Source organism: Macaca nemestrina, chromosome 13 (assembly GCF_043159975.1).
Source record: "Macaca nemestrina isolate mMacNem1 chromosome 13, mMacNem.hap1, whole genome shotgun sequence".
Taxonomy (NCBI): Eukaryota; Metazoa; Chordata; class Mammalia; order Primates; family Cercopithecidae; genus Macaca; species Macaca nemestrina.
Genome location: NC_092137.1, coordinates 115,324,085 through 115,346,529, shown reverse-complemented (window position 1 = coordinate 115,346,529; position 22,445 = coordinate 115,324,085). Strand labels below are relative to the sequence as shown.

The window sequence follows — 22,445 nt, the reverse complement described above, 5'->3', positions numbered from 1 at the left end:
GTCAGGAAAGCATGCAGTTTCTAGGGCATAGTAAGCAGACACAGATGGAAAGCAAAACAGATCCCCCCAAAATTAAGGGTCTAATTTTTATAACATCTTGGATTCTCCCAAAAAAAGAAACTCTATAGAACAAGACAGTACAATGATTTTATTGTGCATTTTATTGCCAGGCAACCCAAAGCCAATTAGCCCATTCTGTTATTAGCCCATCCCCTATGGGAGTCTTATCTCTCAGTGGGGGAAGAGGGAGAGTGGTGGATGGGGTCATCTTAATACCTTCTAGGTGGCCAAGACCATGCTTCTCTGATCCAAACATTTAAAAAGTCAAGAAACCCCCCATAACCGCCATTAGTTATCCCCAATAATCTTATTTCCTATCTAGTTATTACACACCAAAGCTCTCTCATAATGTGAAGTGATTTCTGATACCCCCAAAAGTAAAAACCATTAGATAATGCAATGCAAAATGGAACAGAACCTTAGATTTTTGAGAGGAATGTATCCGTTTTTAATTCCTGGGTTTTCATGAGGAAAACAGAGGTTATTCCCCAAATGGGGTCTGTAGTAACTAATTTGTTTTTTCCTAAGAGTCCCATGCTATTACATCCGCTTTTTTTTTTTTTTTTTTAGATGGAGTCTCACTTTGTCACCCAGGCTGGAGTGCAGTGGCATGATCTCAACTCACTGCAAGCTCCGCCTCCCGGGTTCACGCCATTCTTCTGCCTCAGCCTCCAGAGTAGTTGGGACTACAGGCACCCACCACCACACCCAGCTGATTTTTTTTTGTTTTTTTTTTTTGTATTTTTAGTAAAGTTGGGGTTTCACCGTGTTAGCCAGGATGGTCTCAATCTCCCAACCTCGTCATTTGCCCACCTCAGTCTACCAAAGCATGAGCCACTGCACCTGGCCTATATCCACTTTTAATTGAACTGACTATTAATCATAGTGCCCTGTCAAGAAAAAAATCTTTTAAAGTTTCTCATTACTCCACTTTAGCCATGCAAAACTGCCAATATTTCTGGCTTTTGGATTTTACCAAAGGTAACCTTCCAGGAACTCAGAGAAAGGAATATTCAAGATGGTTCATGGAGGGGAAGAGAATCTATAAATGGTAAAGGTCACACAGGTATGCAACAAGAAAGGTCTCATTCCCTAAGCCAGGAATGAACCCAAGCTGCCACTGTAAAATGGCAGAGCCTTAGCTACTAAGCTACAGCACTGGGCAGTCTCTATCGCCCTTCCCAGAAGGAGCCTAGAGCAGTCTATTTTGAGCTTGCAAAAGCTTTTAACTGCTCAAGATAATTTTTAGGGCTAACTATGACATGATCCCCCAAACTCCTGTCCTCTGGATGGCAGAGACCAAGAGAAAGTACCATCATGTGGTTATAAGGTCAAGCTCCCAAGGACATTTTTCAACATGTGGGCCCTTGGCAAGATGATCACCTTGAGTAACAGAAAAGACAGGAAAGGGAAAGGAGAGAAAGAGAGAGAGAAAAGCATTCCCTGCAGCAGAGTGGGGAAGGTGAACAGTTCAGGTAGGCCAGAGAAAGACCCATCCATTGCAGCGACACTGACAAGTTTAGGCACCACTTATCGGTTGTGAAGGGATCTTTTCCAGCTGTCCTATCAGCTCTCAAATTTCCCCTTTTGGGGAGAAAAAATCTCCCCAAGTCCTATAATTCTGTACTTGCCTAATCCTGTCACCCACAGACATCAGCAAAGAGTGCAAGGCAAATTAATCCAAAGAGAATAGCCACTAACATCCCATAGTACTGAACCTGTTCTTAGCCAAGAAGGACTTTATTGAGAGGGACTTCTAACCCACTAAATCTTAGGAAGGACTCTAACCTTCCTAAGTTGGGACTCGAACTCAAGTTTGGTCAAGTGTCCCTGCCTTTTATTAAGAGGGGCCTTTAACCCTCTCTGACTTAAAAGAGACTTTAACTCCCCTATGTTGGGCCTCTAACCCAATCCCATCCACTACCTGGGTAAATGCACGCCACTTACTCAAAGTCTTCCAATTGGTGCTGCGGTCTATTTCCTTTGAGTTGAGGGTCTCCTCAGTATCGTCCCTTCACGGCCTCCAAAAGATGTTACCAGAAAGAGGTCCTGATCGAGACCCCAAGAGAGGGTTTTTGGATCTCACGCAAGAAAGAATTCAAAGCTAGTCCATGGAAGAAAGTGAAAGCAAGTTTATTAGAAAAGTAAAGGAATAAAGAATGGCTACTTCTAGCCGAAGCAGCCCTGAGGGCTGCTGGTTGCTTATTTTTAGGGTTATTTCTTGATTATATGCTAAACAAGGGGTGGATTATTCATGAGTTTTCCAGTAAAGGGGTGGGCAATTCCCAGAACTGAGAGTTCCTCCCCTTTTTAGACCATATAGGGTAACTTCCTGAAGTTGCAATATTTGTCAACTGTGATGATGCTGGGGAGAGTGTCTTTTAGCATGCTAATACATTATAATTAGCATATAATGAGCGGGGAGGACCATCAGAGGTTACTTTTGTTGCCGTCTTGGTTTTGGTGGGTTTTGACTGGCTTCTTTATCGAACCTGTTTTATCAGCAAGGTCTTTATCACCTGTGTCTTGTGCTGATTACCTATCTCATCCTGCGACTTAGAATGCCCAACTTCCTGGGAAAGCAGTCCGGTAGGTCTCAGCCTTATTTTGTCTAGTCCCTATTCAAGATGGAGTTGCTGTGGTTCAAAAGGCTCTGACAAGTTGAGCAGAAAAAAGTATTTGGCAAAATACACCACCCATTACTAATAAAAACTCTCAGCAAACAGAAAATGGATGAAAACCTACTTAACTTGATAAAGTTTATACAAAAATATTCTATAATTGACATGATTCCTAATGTTGAAAATCTGGATGCTTTTCCCCTAAGATCAGGAAGAAAGCAAGGATGCCTTTTTGAATCACTCCCATACAATATCATACTGAAAGTTCTAGCTACTGCAATAAGACAATAAAAACATATAAAACATATACAGATTAGGAAGAAAGAATTAAAACAGCCTTTCTTTGAAGATTATTGACCTGATTTTCTATGTAGTCTAACTAAAGAATGGACAAAATAACTCCTGGAACGGATAAGCGCATATACCAAACAGGCAGGTTAATATAAAAAAGTCAGTTTTTTTTTTTAAAAAATATATTCAAGCAATGAACAACTGGAGTTTGACATTTTTAAAAGAGTACTATTCTAAGTAGTACCAAAATAATAAAATCCTTAAAGGTCTAAATCTAACAAAATATGTCAAGGAACTACATACAGAAAACTACAAAACTCTGATGAAAGAAATCAAAGAAGATCTAAATAAATGGAGAAATATTTCATGTTCATGTATTAGAAGACTCGATGTTGTTGAATAATGCTGCTCAACTTCATCTATGTATTGAACACAATCTCAATCACAATTTCAGCAAGCTATTTTGTAGGTATCAATAAAATGACTCAATCCTTTACATGAAAAGGCCAAAGACTGAAAAATCCAATGACATACTGAAGAAGAATAAAGTTGAAAGAATCACAACATCAATTTTGAGACTTACTGTAAAGCTAGAATAGTCAAGAAGGTATTGGTATTTGTGAAATAATAGACATTCAGATCGTCGAACAGAAGAGAGAGCCCCAAAACAGGCCCATACAAATGTAGCCCACTGATTTTTGATTAAGAAGTAAAGTTAATTCAATAAATGATTCCAGAAAACTTGGATGAACCTAGATACAGACCTCATACCTTTTACAAAAATTGTCATAGTAGATCACAGACCTAAGTGAAAAATAAAAAACTATAAAACCTCTAGAATAAAATAGAAGAAAATCTGAATGCTCTTGGGACTGGTGATGTGGTTTTAGGTAGAATAGACTTCTGTTAATAATATAACATCACTACCGGTATATTAATTATAACAAATAAATGTAAAGTGAGATGTTTATAAGAGGGAAGATGGCTTGTGAGGTATACGGGAACTCTGTACTATCTTCACTATTTTTCTATAATAATAAATTTATTCTAATAAGTCTATTTTTAAAAATACAGGGAGCTGGATCCAATTTGAATTTTGAATAATATTGAATGATTTTTTTTTTTTTTAGTATAAGTATGTCCCATGACATATTTGAGACATATTTGAAAAACTGTTCCTTGTTAGCCTGAAGTTTGTGTTTCTCTGGGCATGGACATCCTGTATTTTATGTAGCAATTATTTTTTTAAAAGGGAGTGAGTGAGTGGGTGGAGAAATAAGGGCTTATCAGTTAAGGGAAGTTCTAAAAAAGAAGCCAAGAATTTTACTGAGAAATTCATTCCTTTGTTTTTCTGAAGCAGGTCCTTAGCTTGGGTGCAGGAGGTGCTGAGTCCTTCCTATATAGTTCAGCAGCTTCTTGTTGATTTTGAATGGAATTGTCAAGTAGAAGTTTCTTTTCAGATCAACAAGACTTTAGGATGCAAAGTGGGAAGCAAATACATGGGGAGTATCCTCTCGAACTTAATCAGGAAACTGCGACAAATTATACAGCCTTCTAGGATCGAAGGGGCAGTCATTCTAGTGAAGGTTTTATTTAAGAATGTCTACGTGTGTGAACATCGACACATACTGAAATCTGCTTCCTTCTGATACTTTCCAGCATTTCATACTGTCTAAGTAATAGGGAAAAATCTAGGTGTGTAACAGGGAAATGTCTCTGTTCTGGTACAGACGAAAGATTTTTCTCTTCATCTGGGTTCTCCTGATCCGCATTTTGTGTGTATTACTGTTTCAGCATACACTTAATGCTGTTCCAGTCTGCACTGTTTTATACTCAAATGGTCCTGTCATGAATTACAGAGAAATCCCTAGTTTTCAGTTCCTAGCTTCTCCGATTGCAAATGCTTCCAGTTCCAACTACTCTCCTCTAGTTCTGTCTATTACAGTACCACTGGTACTTGGTTGTCTCTGAAATACACCAGGCACACTGCGGCTTCGGGGTATTGCTATTCGTTTGTGATATGCTCTGCCCCCATATATACACATAGTCCTCCTGTCAGCTGTTTTCTCAGAAGTCGCCTTCTCAGCCAGGCTTGCCCAAGCCACACTATTTCATTGCACCACTACCCTGGACATTCCTTTTCTATTCCTCTATACCTTATTTTTCATCTTTAAAAATAATGACTAGTAAACTTTAACTTTCTCTGATTATCTTGGTTATTTTATGTCTCACTCACTGGGATAAACATTGCATGAGGGTTTCTTTTCTGTATCCTTAGTGTATAAAAGTGCCTTGCACATAGGAGGTTCTCCCTAAACGTCTGTTGAATTGATGAATGAATTTTAAATAGCCCAGTTCTCATTAACTCATGGACTAGAATAGCTATCAGTTACTGACTGTTCTAAAATAGCATATATCTATTTTTCCAGCATCTGAACTTTCTAATGTTGCTTCTTTACCAAATGTCCAGTTTGTCTGTGTTCCACTGTGGCAAATGGGTGTGGGCTGGGTTGTCATAACCTGGAGTAGCTCCAGAATTCCCATATGGGAGAAGCTTAGAGGCAACAGTAGTAGAGGAGCTAACAAAGGAAAAATTCATTCAGAGAAACTGGTAGGAGGTAGGAAGAATTAAGTATGAAAAGATAATTTGGAGTTATATTTTGGAAAGTAAAATGTCCTTCACGTTACACTCACAGAACCACCATATGAGGGATCTACAAAAAGTTCACAGAAAATGTATATTATGAGAAAACTATGCATGGATTTTGATGGATTTTGACATATTTTGCACCAAAATAAACTCGTACTAACTTGTTATAGCATAGCTGAACAGGAACTTGTTTGAGGCACTAAGAAGGCTAAGCCAGCAGTTTGAAAAGAGCACCTATCAGAACATGAACCCCACTAAATTTGAAGCAAGAACAAAATTAAATTTATATTGAAGCTTAGGTACAAGAAAGGTGAAATCATGGATGCATTACAAAGAGTTTATGGAGACAATGCCCCAAAGAAATCAGCAGTTTGCAAATGAATAACCCATTTTGAGAAAGACCAAGACAATGTTGAAGATGAAGCCCTCAACGGCATCCATCCACATCAATTTGTGAGAAAAAGAAAAATCACATCTTGTTCATCCTGTTCATGCCCTCATTGAAGAGGACCACAGTTAACAGCAGAAACAATAGCCAACACCATGGACTTCTCACTTGGTTTAGTTTACACAATTCTAACTGAAAAATTAGAGTAGAGCAAACTTTCCACTCTAAGGCTGCCAAAACCATTGTGCCCAGATGAGCTGCAGACAAGAGCAGAACTTTCAACAAAAACTGTAAACAAGCTGGATCAAGATCTTGAAGCATTTTCTTCAAAGAACTGTAACAGAAAATGGAGCCTGGCTTCCTCAGTACAATCCTGAAGTTAAAGCACAAGGCAATGGCTACCAAGAGGTAGAAGCAGTCCAGGCAAAGCAAAAGAAGACCAGTCAAGAGCAAAGGTCACGGCCACAGTTTTTTGCGGATGCTCAAGTTATTTTACTTGTGAATGTTTTTGAGGGCCAAAGAACATTAACATCTGCTTATGATGAGGGTGTTTTGAGATACTTAGCCAAAGCCTTAGCAGAGAAATGCCCAGGAAATCTTCATCAGAGAGCTCTGCTTTGCCATGACAATGCTCCTGCTCATTCCTATCATCAAGCAAGGGCAATGTTGTAAGAGTTCTAATGGGAAATCATTAAGCATTCACCCTATGGTCCTGATTTGGTTAACTCTGACTTATATTTTTGCTTCCAAACCTTAAAAAAAATCTTTAAAGTTACCCATTTTTCTTCAGTTAATAATATAAAAAAGACTACATTGGCATGCTTAAATTCCCAGGACCTTCAGGTCTTTAAGGATGGGTTTATTGGCTGGCATCATTGCTTACAAAAATGTGTTGACCCTGATGCAGCTTAGTTGAAATACAGGGTTTATATTTTGAAAATGTTTATCTTTTAATTCCATTTTTTCAACAAACTTTAAAAAGTTTCCTTGTAGAAGATTTTTAAGCAGGATGTGATTTTATCAAATCAGGATTTTTCTGGTGACAGGGAGGAGGGTGGATGGAGCACAGAGAAACAGGAGGCATGTGGGTAATGTTTCTATAACAGGATTAATTTATTTTAAAGGAAGAACATAAAGAAGTCAATGAGTTTCCATCTGGATTTTTCTTAGTTTGGAAATCTTCTCAAGTTTCTAACAGATTTTATCATGACCTTAGTGTATTTTTGAGTTAACAAGCCTTGATAGAAAATAAAAATCTACTCTAAATATTTAAAAAATATATTTCAAGTGGTGATGGAACATTTCCTTTGTCATAAGGACATTTTACCAATCTGCATAGAAATGCTTTAAGTCTTGGAGAATTTCCTCCGTTATGTTGAGGCTTCTGCCATCTGCCTTTTGAATTTTGGTTATTAAGGTTGAGCAGCTTTGTGGCCTACTCAGATTGCCAACATCTGCCTCATTTATTTAGGCTTTTTATTTTGCTAATATCCAGGATGAATTGAGTTTTAATGCATGGTACCGGTTTTACCTTCGCTTTCTATTCAAAAATAAACTTTTTTTTATATGAATCTAAATCTTCTCTTGCTCCATCCACTTGCAGGCAAGTAGGTATTTTGTAGAATGTAATTATTACGGAGGAGTGATGCTATTTTTTATTTAGCACAATTTACCTATTGCAGAGCACAGCATACAGTTCTATAACGCATAATGATCATAATGGGCTACATAGACCTTCTCGGCCAGCTCTATTTTTGCATATGATTCATTTTAATTTCAGAGGCACAAAAGGGATTATGTCTCTATTGGAATGTCTTGAGTAAGCCCTACAGCAGGGGAGCTGTGATGTCATTTGTTCTATGAAAAGCATGCTTTCATCTATTATGCACTGAGTCTGAAATATAAATATAAGATACTGAGGGATTTTTTTTTGTTAGAAAACTGGTCATATGCATTTTTCTGTTAATAATCAGTAAACATTTTCTCATGCAAATCATTTATTTCATAACTAAAATCCAGAAGTTGTATCTCAAGTTGCAAACTGACTTAAAGTCATCATCTCCAACTTGCTTCTGCAGGTATCTGCTAGCTATTTGTGACAAACTGGGCAAGGCAGTCTGTAGTTTTACTTTTTTAATTTGGATCGCAAAACTTTTGTCAAATTAAGACTCTAAATATAAGTTACTATGTTCAATTTCTAGAGGATTTTCTCAGTTTTATTGAAGTTATCATCTGCCTTCTGATTTTCATTTAAGATTAACAATACAAATTATCAAATTGCAACAATAACATTGATGATGAGATTGTGGCATATAAAGTAACATGGTGTGTTAAAACCACTGGACAAATCAGAAGTTGTGGATTTGGGTTCTAAATCAATCATGGACTAGCCTTGTCATTAGTGCTTACCACCTAATAGTTAAGTTTCAGACTATCACATGCCTCTCAAAGGGTTAGCTCTATGTCAATTATAGATGGATGGAATTAGAGATACTTATTATGGAAAAGAAAAGGTGTGCTCATAAGAGACAAAAAGGATTAAAAAAAATTCAGATATTTACCAAGGAAAACTGGCATAGCAATAGCAAGTAACATTTCAAAATAAATTGAGAAACTTATAGTTCAAGCAAATAACCTGTGATCGCATACAAAATTTGGAAAGCAAAACTGAAAAGTGTAATATTATAGATATTTTAAAGAGATAAATCTGAAATAAACAAATAATATGTAGTCCACACAAGTTCCATGAAACATTTAAAGAAAATTTAGAAAATATTCACATACTAAGTCACAAAGAAAGTCTAAAAATTTCAGAGCACTGATGCAGTGCAAACCAGATTTTCTGATCAAAACTCCATTAAATTAGAACTTAACAACAATAATCATCACTTTAAACCCATTGTGGTAACCAGGTTTTAGGATGGCTGTAAACATCCTTGACTTTTGTGATTCAGACTTTGTGTAATCCTCTCCCACATTGTATCACAGTTGGTCTCTCTTACCAGGAGAATGTGACAGAAGTTGTGGTGTATTCCATTTGAAGCTAGGTGATAAAGGGCATCACAGCCTCTGCCTTGCTATCCCGGGATTGCTGGCTGTGGAGGATCAGTAAGCAGCTCTATGAGAATATCTACAGTGGAAGGAAATGAGGAAAGTGAAGGATGGGGTCATCAGGCAGCAGTAATGTAAGCAAACCATCTTGGGATTGGATCCTGCCACTTCAGTTGTGTCTGCAGCAAACTGTAGCCCTGACAAACATTTTGACTCTAACCTCATGAGACCCTGCACCAGCACTACCCAACTGAGGCACTCCAATATTCCTGATCTCAGAAATAGATTTCTGTTATAGATTACAAACATTTGATGTTTTAAGCCACTAAATTTTGGAGGAATTTGCTTCACAGCAATGGGAAAGTAATATATTGATATACTTTTATAATTGATATTCTGTTCCTAAATAATTCCTGAGTATGATTGTTTTTTTACTTATTTTGTGGATTTGTGACCCTGTCCAAATCTCATGTCAAATTGTGATCGCCACTGTTGGGGGAAGGGACTGTTGGGAGGTGATGGGATCATGGAGGTGGATTTCCCTCTTCCTGTTCTTGTGGTAGTGAGTGAATTCTCACGAGATCTGGTTGTTTAAGAGTGTAGCACTTCCCACTTTCCTCTCTTCCTCTTTCTCAGGCCATGTAAGACATACCTCATTCTTCTTCACCTTCCATCATGATTGTAAGTTTCTTGAGCCTTCCCCAGCCATGCTTCCTGTATAGCATGTGGAACTGTAAGTCAATTAAATCTCTTTTCCTTTTAAATGACCCAGTTTCAGGCAGTTTGTTATAGCAATGTGAGAAGAAACTCATACAGTAGATATTTCAAAAATTACATAAAAGTAATGATAAAAACACAGTCGACCCTTGAACAACATGAGTGTGAACTGTGCAGGTCCACTTATACAGATTTTTTTCAACAAATATATTAGAAAAAAAATTGAAGATTTACAACAATTTGAAAAAATTTGCAGAGGAAATAAGTGACCTAGAACTATTTTAAAAATTAAGAAAGCCTTCAGTATATTATGAATGCATAAAATATATGGAGATACTAATCTATTTTATCATTTACTAACATAAAATATGCACAAATGTGTCATAAAAGTTAAAATTTATCACACGTACACACTTACAGACCCTACAAAGTGCCATTTGCTGTCTAGATAAATGTAAGCAAGGGTAAAAAATGCAGTATTAAATCATAACTGCATAAAATTAACTATAGTACATACTGTACTACTGTAATAATTTCATAGCCACCTCCTGTTGCTATTGCAGTGTTGCAAGTAACATGTGATGCTAATTATCTCCGTGTGAGCAGTTCAGCTCTCCAGTAAATTGCATATCACAGTAAAAAAGTGATGTTTTTGTTCTCACATATATTTCATCATATTTAATGCAATACTGTAAACCTTAAATAAAACCATGGGACCCACACAAGGCACCGCTAGTGATGCCGGAAGTGCTCCCAAGAAACAGAGATGTCATGCCACTACACGAAAAGGTTGAATTGCTTTATGTGTACCATAGACTGAGGTTTGCAACTGTGGTTGCCCTCCATTTCAAGATCAAGGAGTCCAGTCTGAGGACCATTGTTAGAAAAGGAAATGTGTGAAGCAGTTGGTGTAGCTATGGCAGCAGGCACAAAACCCCTGCACTTTTTGAGGAATATCTTTTTATCTCATGTAGAAAATGCAACTTTTATGTGGGTGCATAATTGCTATAACAAAGGCACACCTGTATGATTCAAGAAAAAGTGAAGTCATCACATAACAACATAAAGAAAAGAAAGGTCAAGGATCTAAAACTGGAGAAATTAAAGGCAGTACAAGATGGTTTGATAATTTTAGAAAGAGATTTGGCTTAAAAATGTCAAGATAACAGCAGAAGTATTATCTGCTAAACAAGAGACAGCAGAGGAGTTCCCAGATGCTGTTGAGAAAATCATTGAAATGAAAGAATATCTGCCTGAACAGGTTTTTAATGCAGAAGACAGTGTCCTATTCTGGAAAAACAAAATGCCACAATGCTTATTAGTAAAAAAGAGATTTGAGCACCAGGATTTAAGGCAGAAAAAGATAGACTAACTGTACCATTGTGTACAAATACAGTCAGGTTTATAATCAGGACTGCCCCTTGTCTGTAAAGCTGCTAACCCCTGAGCCTGGAATACAAAAGGTAAACACCAGTTGCCAGTCTTTTGGTTGTACAACAAGAAGGCCTGGACAAGAGAATCCTTTTTTTTTCTGGACTGGTTTCATGGATATTTGTCCCTAAGATCAGGAAGTAGTTTGCCAGTAAAACACTGCCTTTAAAGTTCCCTTCATACAGAATAATGCCCATGACCACCAGATCCCCATGAGTTCAACACTGAAGTGGTTTCTGTGTCCCCAAATGCAATGTCTCTAATTTATCTTATAGATCCGGGGGCCACAGTACCTTTAAGACTCATTACACACTGTACTCTATGGAAAGGATCATCAGCACTATACAGAGAACCTAGATAGAACATCATGAAAGTCCGGAAGGATTACACCATCGAAGATGTCATCATTGTTATAGAAAATGCTGTAAAAGCCATTAAACTCAGAACAGTAAATTTCTGCTAGAGGAAACTGTGTCCAGATGTTGTACATGACTTCATAGCATTTACGACAGAGCCAATTGAGGAAATCCTGAAGTAGATTATGGATATGCTGGGGGATGAAGGGTTTCAAGATATGGATCTTGGAGAAATTGAAAAGTTAATGGACACCAAACCAGAGGAATTAACAGAAGATGACTTGATGAAGGTGAGTGCTCTGGAACCAGTGCCAGATGATGAGGAAGAAGATGACAAGAGGAAGCAGTGCCAGGAAACAAATCGATGTCAGCCAATGTGGCAGCAAGGTTCTGATTATTCAAGACGGCTTTTGACTTGTTTCATGATATGAAGCCTGCTATGATACGCGCACTGAACCTAAAACAAATGGTGGAAGGATGAGCACCACATAGAAACACTTTAAGAGAAATGGAAAAGTAAAAAAGACAGAAATTTCAATGCATTTCCTTAAAATTACACCACGTGTGCCTGCCTCCCCTTGCACCTTCTCCGCCTCTTCCACCTCTCCCACCCTGAGACAGAAGATGAATTCCCCTCTTCTTCCTCTTCCTCAGTCTACTCCACATGAAGGTGAAGAGGGTGAAGACTTTTATGATGATCCATTTCTACTTAATGAATAATAAATATATTTTCTCTTCTTTAGCATTTTCTTAATAATATTTTCTTTTCTCTAGCTTACTGTATTGCAAGAATATAGTATATAATACATATAATATACAAAACGTGTTAATTATATGTTTGCATTATTAGTAAGGTTTCCAGTGAATAGTAGCTATTTGTAGGTACGTTGTTGGAAGTCAAATGTTATATACGAGTTTTTGACTGTGGGAAAGGTCAGCATCCCTAACACTTGTGTTGTTCAAGAGTCAACTGTATAGTGAATATCTATGCAACAATTAGCTGTGTGTATTTAAATAAACATTTTGTTGAATATAAGTTTATATTTGTTGTCCCATTTTAAAAAAATTATTGCTGGAATGTTTCATAAGACATAACCCAGAAAACATATTATTGAACCACAAATACTTATGTATCTTTTTTTTACTGATTAGGAATTAAAAATAATACAATCACAAAATCGTTATCACATATAACAAAATGATCAGTAATCCCTGATATATCTAGTTGATATTCAAATTTCTTGCATTCTCTAGAAAAAATACCTGCAGCATGTTTGTATGATATTGAAACAAATCTACACATCATGATCTCTGTTGTTGTTGTTGTTGTTGTTGTAGAGAGAGGGTCTGGCTATGTTACTCAGGCTGGTCTTGAACTGTTGGGCTCAAGGAATCCTCCTGCCCCAGCCATCTGAATAGCTGGGATTGCAGGCACACGCCACTACCATGCCCAGCGTTCACAGACTCTTAAGTGTCCTTCAACTGATGATAGTTTTCCTCTGTCCCTGCCCATTTTCTGTTTACTTGTTGAAGAAAGTGTACTCGTTTTTAGTCAGAATTTCCAATATCTATTTGGCTGATTACTTTCCTGTGATGTCATTCTTCTTATTTCTGTATCCCTTATATTGCCTATCAGCTATTATTTGTGTCTTGGAACTTAGTTAGATTCCTGTTCATTTACAGTATGTATGTGTGTGTGTTTGTGTATGACCATTGGTATTGCTATACACTGTCTATGTCATTATGCAAGAAGGAATGTAAAAATGAATGGCCCATACTTAGTGATGATAAGATTAGTTCACGGAATCAGGATCCATCAAGTATCCACCTAGCAGATCCATCCCTTACAAATTTTCAAACAGGAATTTCTCTAATGATTTTAGCATCTGTGGATTATCACTACCTAGACTTATGCATTAGGAATAGCAAAATGGTGAATTTCTAATTCTATCATTCATTTTGCATTTATTGGCTTACACTTAATTAAAAAAATTTCCCTTACCAACTACTTGTTTACCTTGCAGCAAATATTCTGCAGAAAAGGCAGAATAAATACTTAAGCATTACAGTTACTATTTTAAAAAAATAATGGTAGGTGACCAATCAGTGTCTTCTATCTTTGGCCATTACAAGCCCTTTCAAGTAGGTTGATATATTTTTTGTTTACGCGATCTCAATATTTATTACTTTCCCTGTTTGAGGGCATAACTAGACACTTTATATCACTTATGTCTGTTCTGCCCCAGACCTAGAATCACCGTTTCTCTAGGAAGTTATGGACACTAGAGAGTTTTAGTACTTTAAATTCTCTTTACTGGGAAGAATGTATATCAGCTCAATTTTTAACATATAGATATTAAAATGAGCAAATTCATATAGGCAACAGAAGTATAAACCATCTCTGTCTTACCTTTTTTTTTGACCTCAGAAGTACCTGATAGTGAACCTATGGTGTTGTTTCAGGTAACTTTTACAAACATATCACGTCTTGTATGTAATTAATACTTATAATCTTCTTGATTAAAAAACCAGCAAAATATATAAAATATTTAAGTGATCTCTGTATCATTTTTCAACTTTTTCCTTAGAAAACTTTATTTTATTACTTCCCATACATACAGAAACCTTACCTATTTTCACCAGTTCATTGTAGTTTGAAGACCAACTTTTCCTGGAGATTAAAAAAGAAGTATGAAAGTACTTTGTGTATTTTTTAAAAGCTGACTTTCTACACAATCTCTAAGATAGTTTTTTTTTAAACTAAAATGAAAATGTAGTCAATGATAATTCAAATGCATATTATCCTACTTTGTTCATGGGACCTTATACAAATGATTGGCTATTTTTCCGTTCAGAATTAAGGATTATTGAAGCTTGTGTAACAAGGACTTTGTTCTTCATAATTCATTTCCTGTTACTTGCTTATGCAGTGAAGCATTATAATTTGCAGGCTATTACCTCACAGGACTTATAACTTCATTGCTTGTACAAAGAAAAGAACAAAGATGAGTCAGGAGTATAAAAAAAATCTCCTAGGTAATGAGAAAGTAAATCAACTTACATTTCTTGCAAATTGATAAGTAGGAGGTTTTTACTAATGAATCCTATAATTCTCACAATGCAGTGTTTATTTCCAGGGTTCCCTTCTAAGAAATATGACTGTATAAGGTAATTATTATACACTGAGATTAGGTCCCAGATAAGCAAAACCCATAATGAATTACTTCCATAAGAATTAAAGCAAAATATCTAGATATGTTCTCAAATTGCCACATCTCAATAATTTTAAATCCACTAATACTTTCAATAGACAGGTAGATTCATTTAAAAACAAATGAATCATTCTTATCTTAAAAATATTCATCCTGGCTTTGATTAAAACAACTGAGAGGATAACTTGTTGAACAAAGCCATAGCCACTCAAAAATGCTCCCAAGCAAGGTAAGTTAGTCAGGGTGAGTGAAGATCATCCACATTGACCTTCATTGCCCTCTTAGTTTTTGGGAAGATGAAGATCAAGAATCTACAGGATGTCAAAGGCATAAACATAAGCTTTTCTTCTTAATCCTTACTTGAGTCAAGAATGTAGGAATAGAGCATTGCCTACTTGGCACTATGATTTTGAACATTTGGCAAACTGCAAAAATGAAAATTGTCTATGGCCTACTTATGAGATGACTGTGGAATAGAGGAAATCTATACATGAGGCACATATGTAGAAACCAGTATGCAAAGAATCAATATAATGAGGAGCGAAAAAGAAACAGCAACTCGAGATTTGGAAAATATTAAATAAATACAATCAATAACTTTATGCCAATGCATTTGAAAAGTTAGATAAAATGGAAATATTCCTAGAAAAATATAAAGCAAAAACACAAAAATAAAAATACAAGTTCGGCAAAAAACAGGAAACATGCTTAATCCTACAATCACTAATATACTTACATCAGTAGGTAAATATCTTCCCATCAGAAAACTCCAGACTCAACAGTCGGGAACTCACTCCAGCAGCTGCATGAGGCAGATGATGGAGCTAGAGCCTGAGCTGCTGCTTCAGGAGGCCCTCAAGAACGTGGAGGTGGCAAGAACTACCGGTGGCAGCTGGGTCACCACTTGAGGGGCTGTGGGAGGCACAGAGATCAAAGACAGTGCATCACAGAAAAGGGATTTCTTAAACAACATATTAATGATTTAAAGGGAACCCTTGCAAAGCTCCTGGATGAATGATTGGTGACCCTTTTGCAAGAGGTGGGCACCATTAAACAGACCATTAAGCCACCACTAGATGATTGCCAGAAGCTCATAGAACACAGAGTCAACACTCCAGAGGGTTTAGTACGAAAAGGTGAGATTGCCATGGTTGGTGGTGTAGGAGAAGAGAATGAGAAACTGTGGAGCTTTGCCAAAAAGGCCTTGCATGTTCAGTTGGACGGCATACAAGAAGTTCCTTTACTGGTTGATGTGCCTTGTTTATCTGCTCAGTTGGATGACTCTATTCTTAACATCATGAAAGACCACATTCTTAAGTATGGAACTGTAGCATCTTGCCCACCAGTACAGATAGAAGAACTGATAGAGAAACCTGGAGGCATCATAGTACAATGGTGTAATGTGGATGACAACTTTACGGCACAAGATGACAGGCTCCAGTTTTGTAAATGTACTTCAAATCACTTTGAGGATGTATATGTATGTTCTGAAACTGAATTCATAGTATTGCACATGGACTCCAATGTTGATGATCATTTCAGAATCTGCACCGAGGAGATGGCTGACAGGAGCGGAGTCCTTGGAGTGTCTGTCAGATAGTTCATTCCATATTTGTGCCTCATGAGTGGACAGCTGGTTTTGAGGGGAACAGTCTGAGCAATCAAAGAAATACGTCATGCTGGAACGATTCTGAATATTCAGGTGTTCTCGACTCCAGAGCTCTAACTTATTTCTCTGGGCAGACATTAATATTTAGAGTTGAAACTGTGGGACTACAAGACTGAAGAGGCAGTATAGGAGTGTGTCATAAAAACAGAATTTTGGCCGGGCACGGTGGCTCATGCCTGTAATCCCAGCACTTTGGGAGGCCGAGGTGGGCAGATCATGAGGTCAGGAGATCGAGACCATCTTGGCTAACGTGGTGAAACCCAGTCTCTACTAAAAATACAAAAAAATTAGCTGGGAGTGGTGGCAGGCGCCTGTAGTCCCAGCTACTTGGGAGGCTGAGGCAGGAGAATGGCGTGAACCCCGGAGGCAGAGCTTGCAGTGAGCCGAGATCACGCCACTGCACTCCAGCCTGGGTGACAGACCGAGGCTCCATCTCAAAAAACAAAACAAAACAAAACAAACAAACACACAAATCAAAAACAGAATGTCTAGGACTCTCTGCAGCAGGATAAAGCTATGTGCATTGGTACAAATGGTGCAATTTTTGTCAGTGGAAAAGAAATGCCTCATCAGTTACTTGCAATTACTTCTGTGTCCACTCTCACATTTGACATTGAAGCTGTGACTCTAGGAACCACCAATAATAATGAAGGCAGAAACGTCAAGCTAGAGTAACTCTTAGTTCAAATAATAGAGTCATGGTTTTTGATTGGTCACGTGATCAATCTTGTGGTTCTCTTTATTTGGATGCTGATTTTTCTATCCTGGATGGAAAGTGTTAGAGTTTTCGACGTTGGGGTGCTTGGCTTTGGTTTGCAGGATTTAACCTAGCTGTCCTCAGCCCAGCTTAGTTGTAATTTATTTTTTTTAAAAAGTTGAATTCATCGCTCACGTAGGCCGTTGGAAATAGAAAGTGTTTACTGAATTCATTTTGTAATATTTTAGCAAAAAGAGGCTTCAGTGTTGTGGACAATGTTGTGGACAAAATCATGTAATTCAGTCAATTTTATTTTTAGCATGCTGGTAACTAAAGCATCACATCATAATAAAAATAAAATTGGCTTCAAAAGTATGAGAAGATATAGAAATTTTTATACTCTTCCACTGTACTTCTTAAAGCTGGTTATTAGACCAGGAAAGCTTAATGTAATATTATTTTAAAAATTATCATAAAGGATCCAAGTTCATGTAAATCTTTAGAATTGAACAAGAGGAATAACCCAGATAGAAGATGTGCAATATACAACCACTCATTAGCTGTCCACATGAATGTGTTGACTGTATTCTCCATGTTGTTATTTGTAAGCAATGTTGACTTGTATCCCATCTTCAATAACCTTAGTCCTCAAGACATTATACTTTTTGCATTTTTTAAAATGCCTGAGCAAATGTCTATAGTAGGCAAGCATTATCTTTTATTTTTTTTCCATTACAGTTTGATTCAAGATAGGCTACAGTATTTTTACAGGGTAAAACTACTCATGGAAGTCGTATGCACAGCAGGGTTAGCCATTTACCATGTATGTAATATGCACATGTGTGTATCCAGCTTGTGACATGCATTTTATTCTTTGTAGGGTTTGAGCTGCAGTCCAGTTTAATGTCAGTTTGAGAAATGGGGTCTCTTAGTGGACAAAAAAAATTAAGGTAAATACTTATCTTATTTTTTTTAAAACCTAAGTTTGTGTGTAAAACATTTATTTGAAGGACTTGCTTTATATGTAAAAGTAATTGTCTTAGCTTGTTATACCAGCCTACAGATTTTATTCTAATGTGAATTATTTGTTTCATTTTTACCAGTAGTGAAAACGTAGAAAAGCAAGTGTGATATTTTTGTAAGATAATTTATTTGGGGATTCATGTACCCTGTTAGACAATCATGACCTTTTTTCCTTATCTTTTGACAGATAAATAAGTACTAACTCACAGAATTCTCCAAGAAGTTCTCATCCCAAGGTAGATGTCCCCACTGAAACAGGAGGATGTAGTTGGCTCATCTGAGAATCACAGTCGTAACTAGGCTGGGGCTTTGCGGTTGGCAATTTGACAATGAGTGCAAGTGACTGAGGCAACACCTAAGGTAGCTGGGATAACCAAGATACTCAGAGATTTCCAGACTTTTCAGTGAGAAGACAGTGCCCCACACTGATGAGAAACCGATGGGAATAGAATATGAATTATTCTGGACAGGTATTCTTGAAGTAAAGGACAGAATTGGTGTAGATACTAGTGGGGGACAAAACAGAAAGCACTAAAGAAGTGACTAGAAGAAAGATTATGTTTTCAATACTTAGTCGTAGCAGCATCATAGAAGAGAAGTCCTAGAACCCAGAAGCTAGAGAAGTATCTTGAGCCACATCCACATTCCTAAAACCACAGGAAAACTAATTTCATTTAACCATGAGGATAAATTAAAAATTTGAGTTTAATATAATTATGAATATATAATTTTTTAAAAGGAATAAAGGTAACCTGAAAACACATGCCTAAAAACGTGGCTAAAATGTATAGTGAAAGTAAAACCTAATGAGACAAAACGGTTTAGGGGAAATTTAAAAGATGAAACAAACTATGAAACATCCTCCTACAAACACACACATGATGTATTTCACAACAAAAATTATGAAATGAGTAGTTGGTTTATAACTTGGATCTCCCAATAGGATGATTTTCATATAAGTCTGAAAAATAAAATTAGTTATGGCTTTCTCTTCAAAAACAATTTAATATCCTTCTTTTGGTTTTTAAGTTATAAAATGAAGACTATTTTCTCTTTCTCCTTTTTCCCCATGACCCATTATGAGTGGAAAAAAATGTGTTGAAATTTGGAAAATTGAGGATATAAAAAAGCTCCTTAAAAATTATATTTTGTCTTCAACTTTTACTTTTAGGATCCGTTTCTTACTCTTTCTCATTCTTGCTTCCCTTTTCTTTGCTTTAATGAGTACACTTTTTATTAATACCCATCTTGGAATTCCAATAACAACAATATCATTATTAAGCAAATGATTTAAAGCATATAAAAATATGAAATTGCGAAATACTTGGTTTAAAATCATAACTATGCTCTATTCTTTGTTTTTTTTTTTTTTTCCAAGAATGGATTTGTATTCTTTCTTACTATCGAATGTGAATCTACAACTAATGCAGATAAACAGTATCTTAAAATAAGAGAAAGTAAGACAGGTGTGGTCCAGACTGGCCTTTGAGCTGTAATTTGAAACCCTTGTTCTAGAAGCCTATTATTTAAGCTTCTACTTTTACATCTATAAGTGATCTCAAATAAATTTTTATGTCTTGCGCAAGGTAAAGAGGTTCAAATATTTTTATAACATGGCATCATTTCTTTGCACAATATATGAAAAAACTTTCCTTCAATAAGAAGATATTCAGATGACCATATGAATATATCATATGGAAATTTCCTCCACACTATGAGAAATGAGAATAATGCAAATTAAAACCACCACCCTAAACTGTCACTGCATACTACCCAGAATAGATGAAACGTAAACTGCGGCTATGGGGAGGCTGCATACTTTGCATGAATGTATAATGGTACAATGACATTGGGAAAAACAGTCTGTCAGCTTCAGACAAGATTAAATACATCCTTTCCTATGTCCTAGCAATTCTACTCATGATACACAGGCAATAGACATGAGTAAACATGTGCACTAGACTTGCACAAGAATTTCAAACCGAACTTGATCTAAATGCCCTTCAATAAGAAAATGGATAAACAAATTTTTGTCTGTTGATACAATGGAGTCCTATGCAGCAATAACAAAGAATAACACAAGTTTTAATGTATATGTATGACAAATACATATTATATGTATGACAAATATTTTATGTAGTTATATGACAACATTTGTATATATGTATATGTATGACACATATAAAACATGGTTGAATGGTAAGAACATTATGCTGACTGAGGGAGAGCAGATATAAAACAGTGCACAGTATGCGCCTCCATTTATAAGAAATTCAAGAGCAGGTAAAACTATGCTGACTATTTTTGAAGAATTTGGTATTGACACAAAAATCACATAGAAAAAATCTCCTGGTGTTATGGAAATGTGCTGTATGTTTATCTAGAGGGTGATTTACTGGGTATGTATTTATATATGGCGTTATCAAGCTTTCCACTTAATAATTGTGCAGTTTACTGAAAGTAAATTGTACCTTAATCACAAAAGATGGCTTCAATGGGGCAGGAGTGTGGAGACATTATTGAAAGGTTTTTTTTTTTTTTTTTTTTTTTTACCTGAGACGGAGTCTCGTTCTGTTCCCGGAGGGCAGTGGCGCGATCTCGGCTCACTGCAAGCTCCGCCTCCCGGGTTCCCGCCATTTTCCTGCCTCAGCCTCCCGAGTAGCTGGGACTGCAGACGCCGCCACCACGCGCGGCTAATTGTTTTTGTATTCTTGGTAGAGATGGGTTTCACTGTGTTATCCAAGATGGTCTCGATCTCCTGACCTCGTGATCTGCCGGACTCGGCCTTCCAAAGTGCTGGGATTACAGGTGTGAGCAACCGTGCCCGGCCGAGACTTTGTTTACTTTCTAGAAAAAGTAATTTATTTTTTAGTTAAATTTAAATAATTAATTTAACCAATATTTATTTTGCACCTGCCAGATGCTGGGTGAGTTTTTAGCATGTAAAACAAATCATCCTTTTGAAAAATTTCCAGTTTTGAAAGACATTTTATTACTCGAATTTGTTTTATACAATTTATCGCTTTTACTGTAGTTTAATACTAAAGTAAATATTTTTATTACATTTCCTTGATTTATACTCCAGATTTAAGGAATCCTGAAGATTTCTAGTTCTAATCTGTTACTGTGAGGTTCATATTAACTTCAAACGCTGTCATTTCTCCTCATTTCCGTTTCCCTCCAGTAGCTTCAATTCCCACGTTTTGCCTGTATCCAGTATTTCTCTTTCTGGGCCAGTCCCACTTATATTCCCATCTCCATCTCTATCTTCATGACTTAGTATCTTCTTGAACCTCTTATCTTTGCTGAAAGGAGCTAGATTCACATACGCAAGCATAAATTATGACAGGCATGGAAAAACGCAGGATCATAATCTAAACCGTTTTTCCTCTTATTGCTTACAACACTTTTATATTGTCAGTAAAATTAAAAAAAAAACTACTTAAAAATATAGGTTCTAGTTAGTAGTGAGGGACAAAACCATCTTTTTCTTTTGCATTCAGTACTTTTTTTTTTTTGGTTGTTTTATATGATTGATCTGTATATAGTTCAGACCTGAAGACAAAATATATGATTCATCTCCAGTCTCAAAGCCGCTGTTTGAATGGCACTTTATTTACATTAGCATTCCTAATTACTTAATGACCAATCAGATATGGTTCATTGCTAGTAAGTGTAGAGACATGTTGTCTGAAGGATGTAGTTTAATTAGTATACTTCTAAAAACATGTCCCTCATGACCATTGGATGTAATCATTATTTTATGTATTTAACTGTGAAATTCATATTTACTCAGCAAGCTAGAGAACAGTGTTTAGTTCTTAAAGCTGTTTAATAGAGCATAGTTAGATTTTTAAAGGAGCCTGCAAAATCTTTTAAAAAGTAAGTTACTTAAAAAAAAGCCATTACTCCAATAAAGTAGTTATTACACTTAAATACTAATCTCATATTCATAAAACAGTAAAGGAGGAATAGATATGTGAAGAAGCTCACCATAATTTGCCCCTTAATAATGTAGGTACAAGAATCTCACATTCATCTAAGCCACTGAGATTATTTAGACATTTTTGCTCTTAATTAAAGATTTTGAAAATGACCTAATTTCTAAGGTAACTGATGATTTCTATTTGTCTTCGTACTGCTTATTAATTACATGACAAACAAATGAGATATATTTTACTTTCAGAAAACACTCAACTCCTGGCCTGCGCTGGATGGTGAAGGATGATAATTGTTTTTCCAAGTAAGTCTTTTCCTAATATATTTTTCATGGATTGTC

General features: G+C 36.4%; 1 long non-coding RNA gene and 1 pseudogene across 1 annotated transcript in view; both read left to right on the top strand.

The window, feature by feature from the left end:
* The first annotated feature begins 15,583 nt into the window (after positions 1-15,583).
* LOC139357745 (cytokine receptor-like factor 3 pseudogene) lies at positions 15,584-19,655 on the top strand (annotated as a pseudogene).
* Positions 19,656-20,837: 1,182 nt separating this feature from the next.
* LOC105490140 (uncharacterized) overlaps positions 20,838-22,445 on the top strand; it is a 28,580-nt gene continuing 26,972 nt past the window's right edge. The window contains exons 1-2 of the long non-coding RNA XR_011611336.1: positions 20,838-20,974; positions 22,353-22,409. This is a non-coding gene — a long non-coding RNA (uncharacterized lncRNA). The remainder of the gene's footprint in view (positions 20,975-22,352; positions 22,410-22,445) is intronic.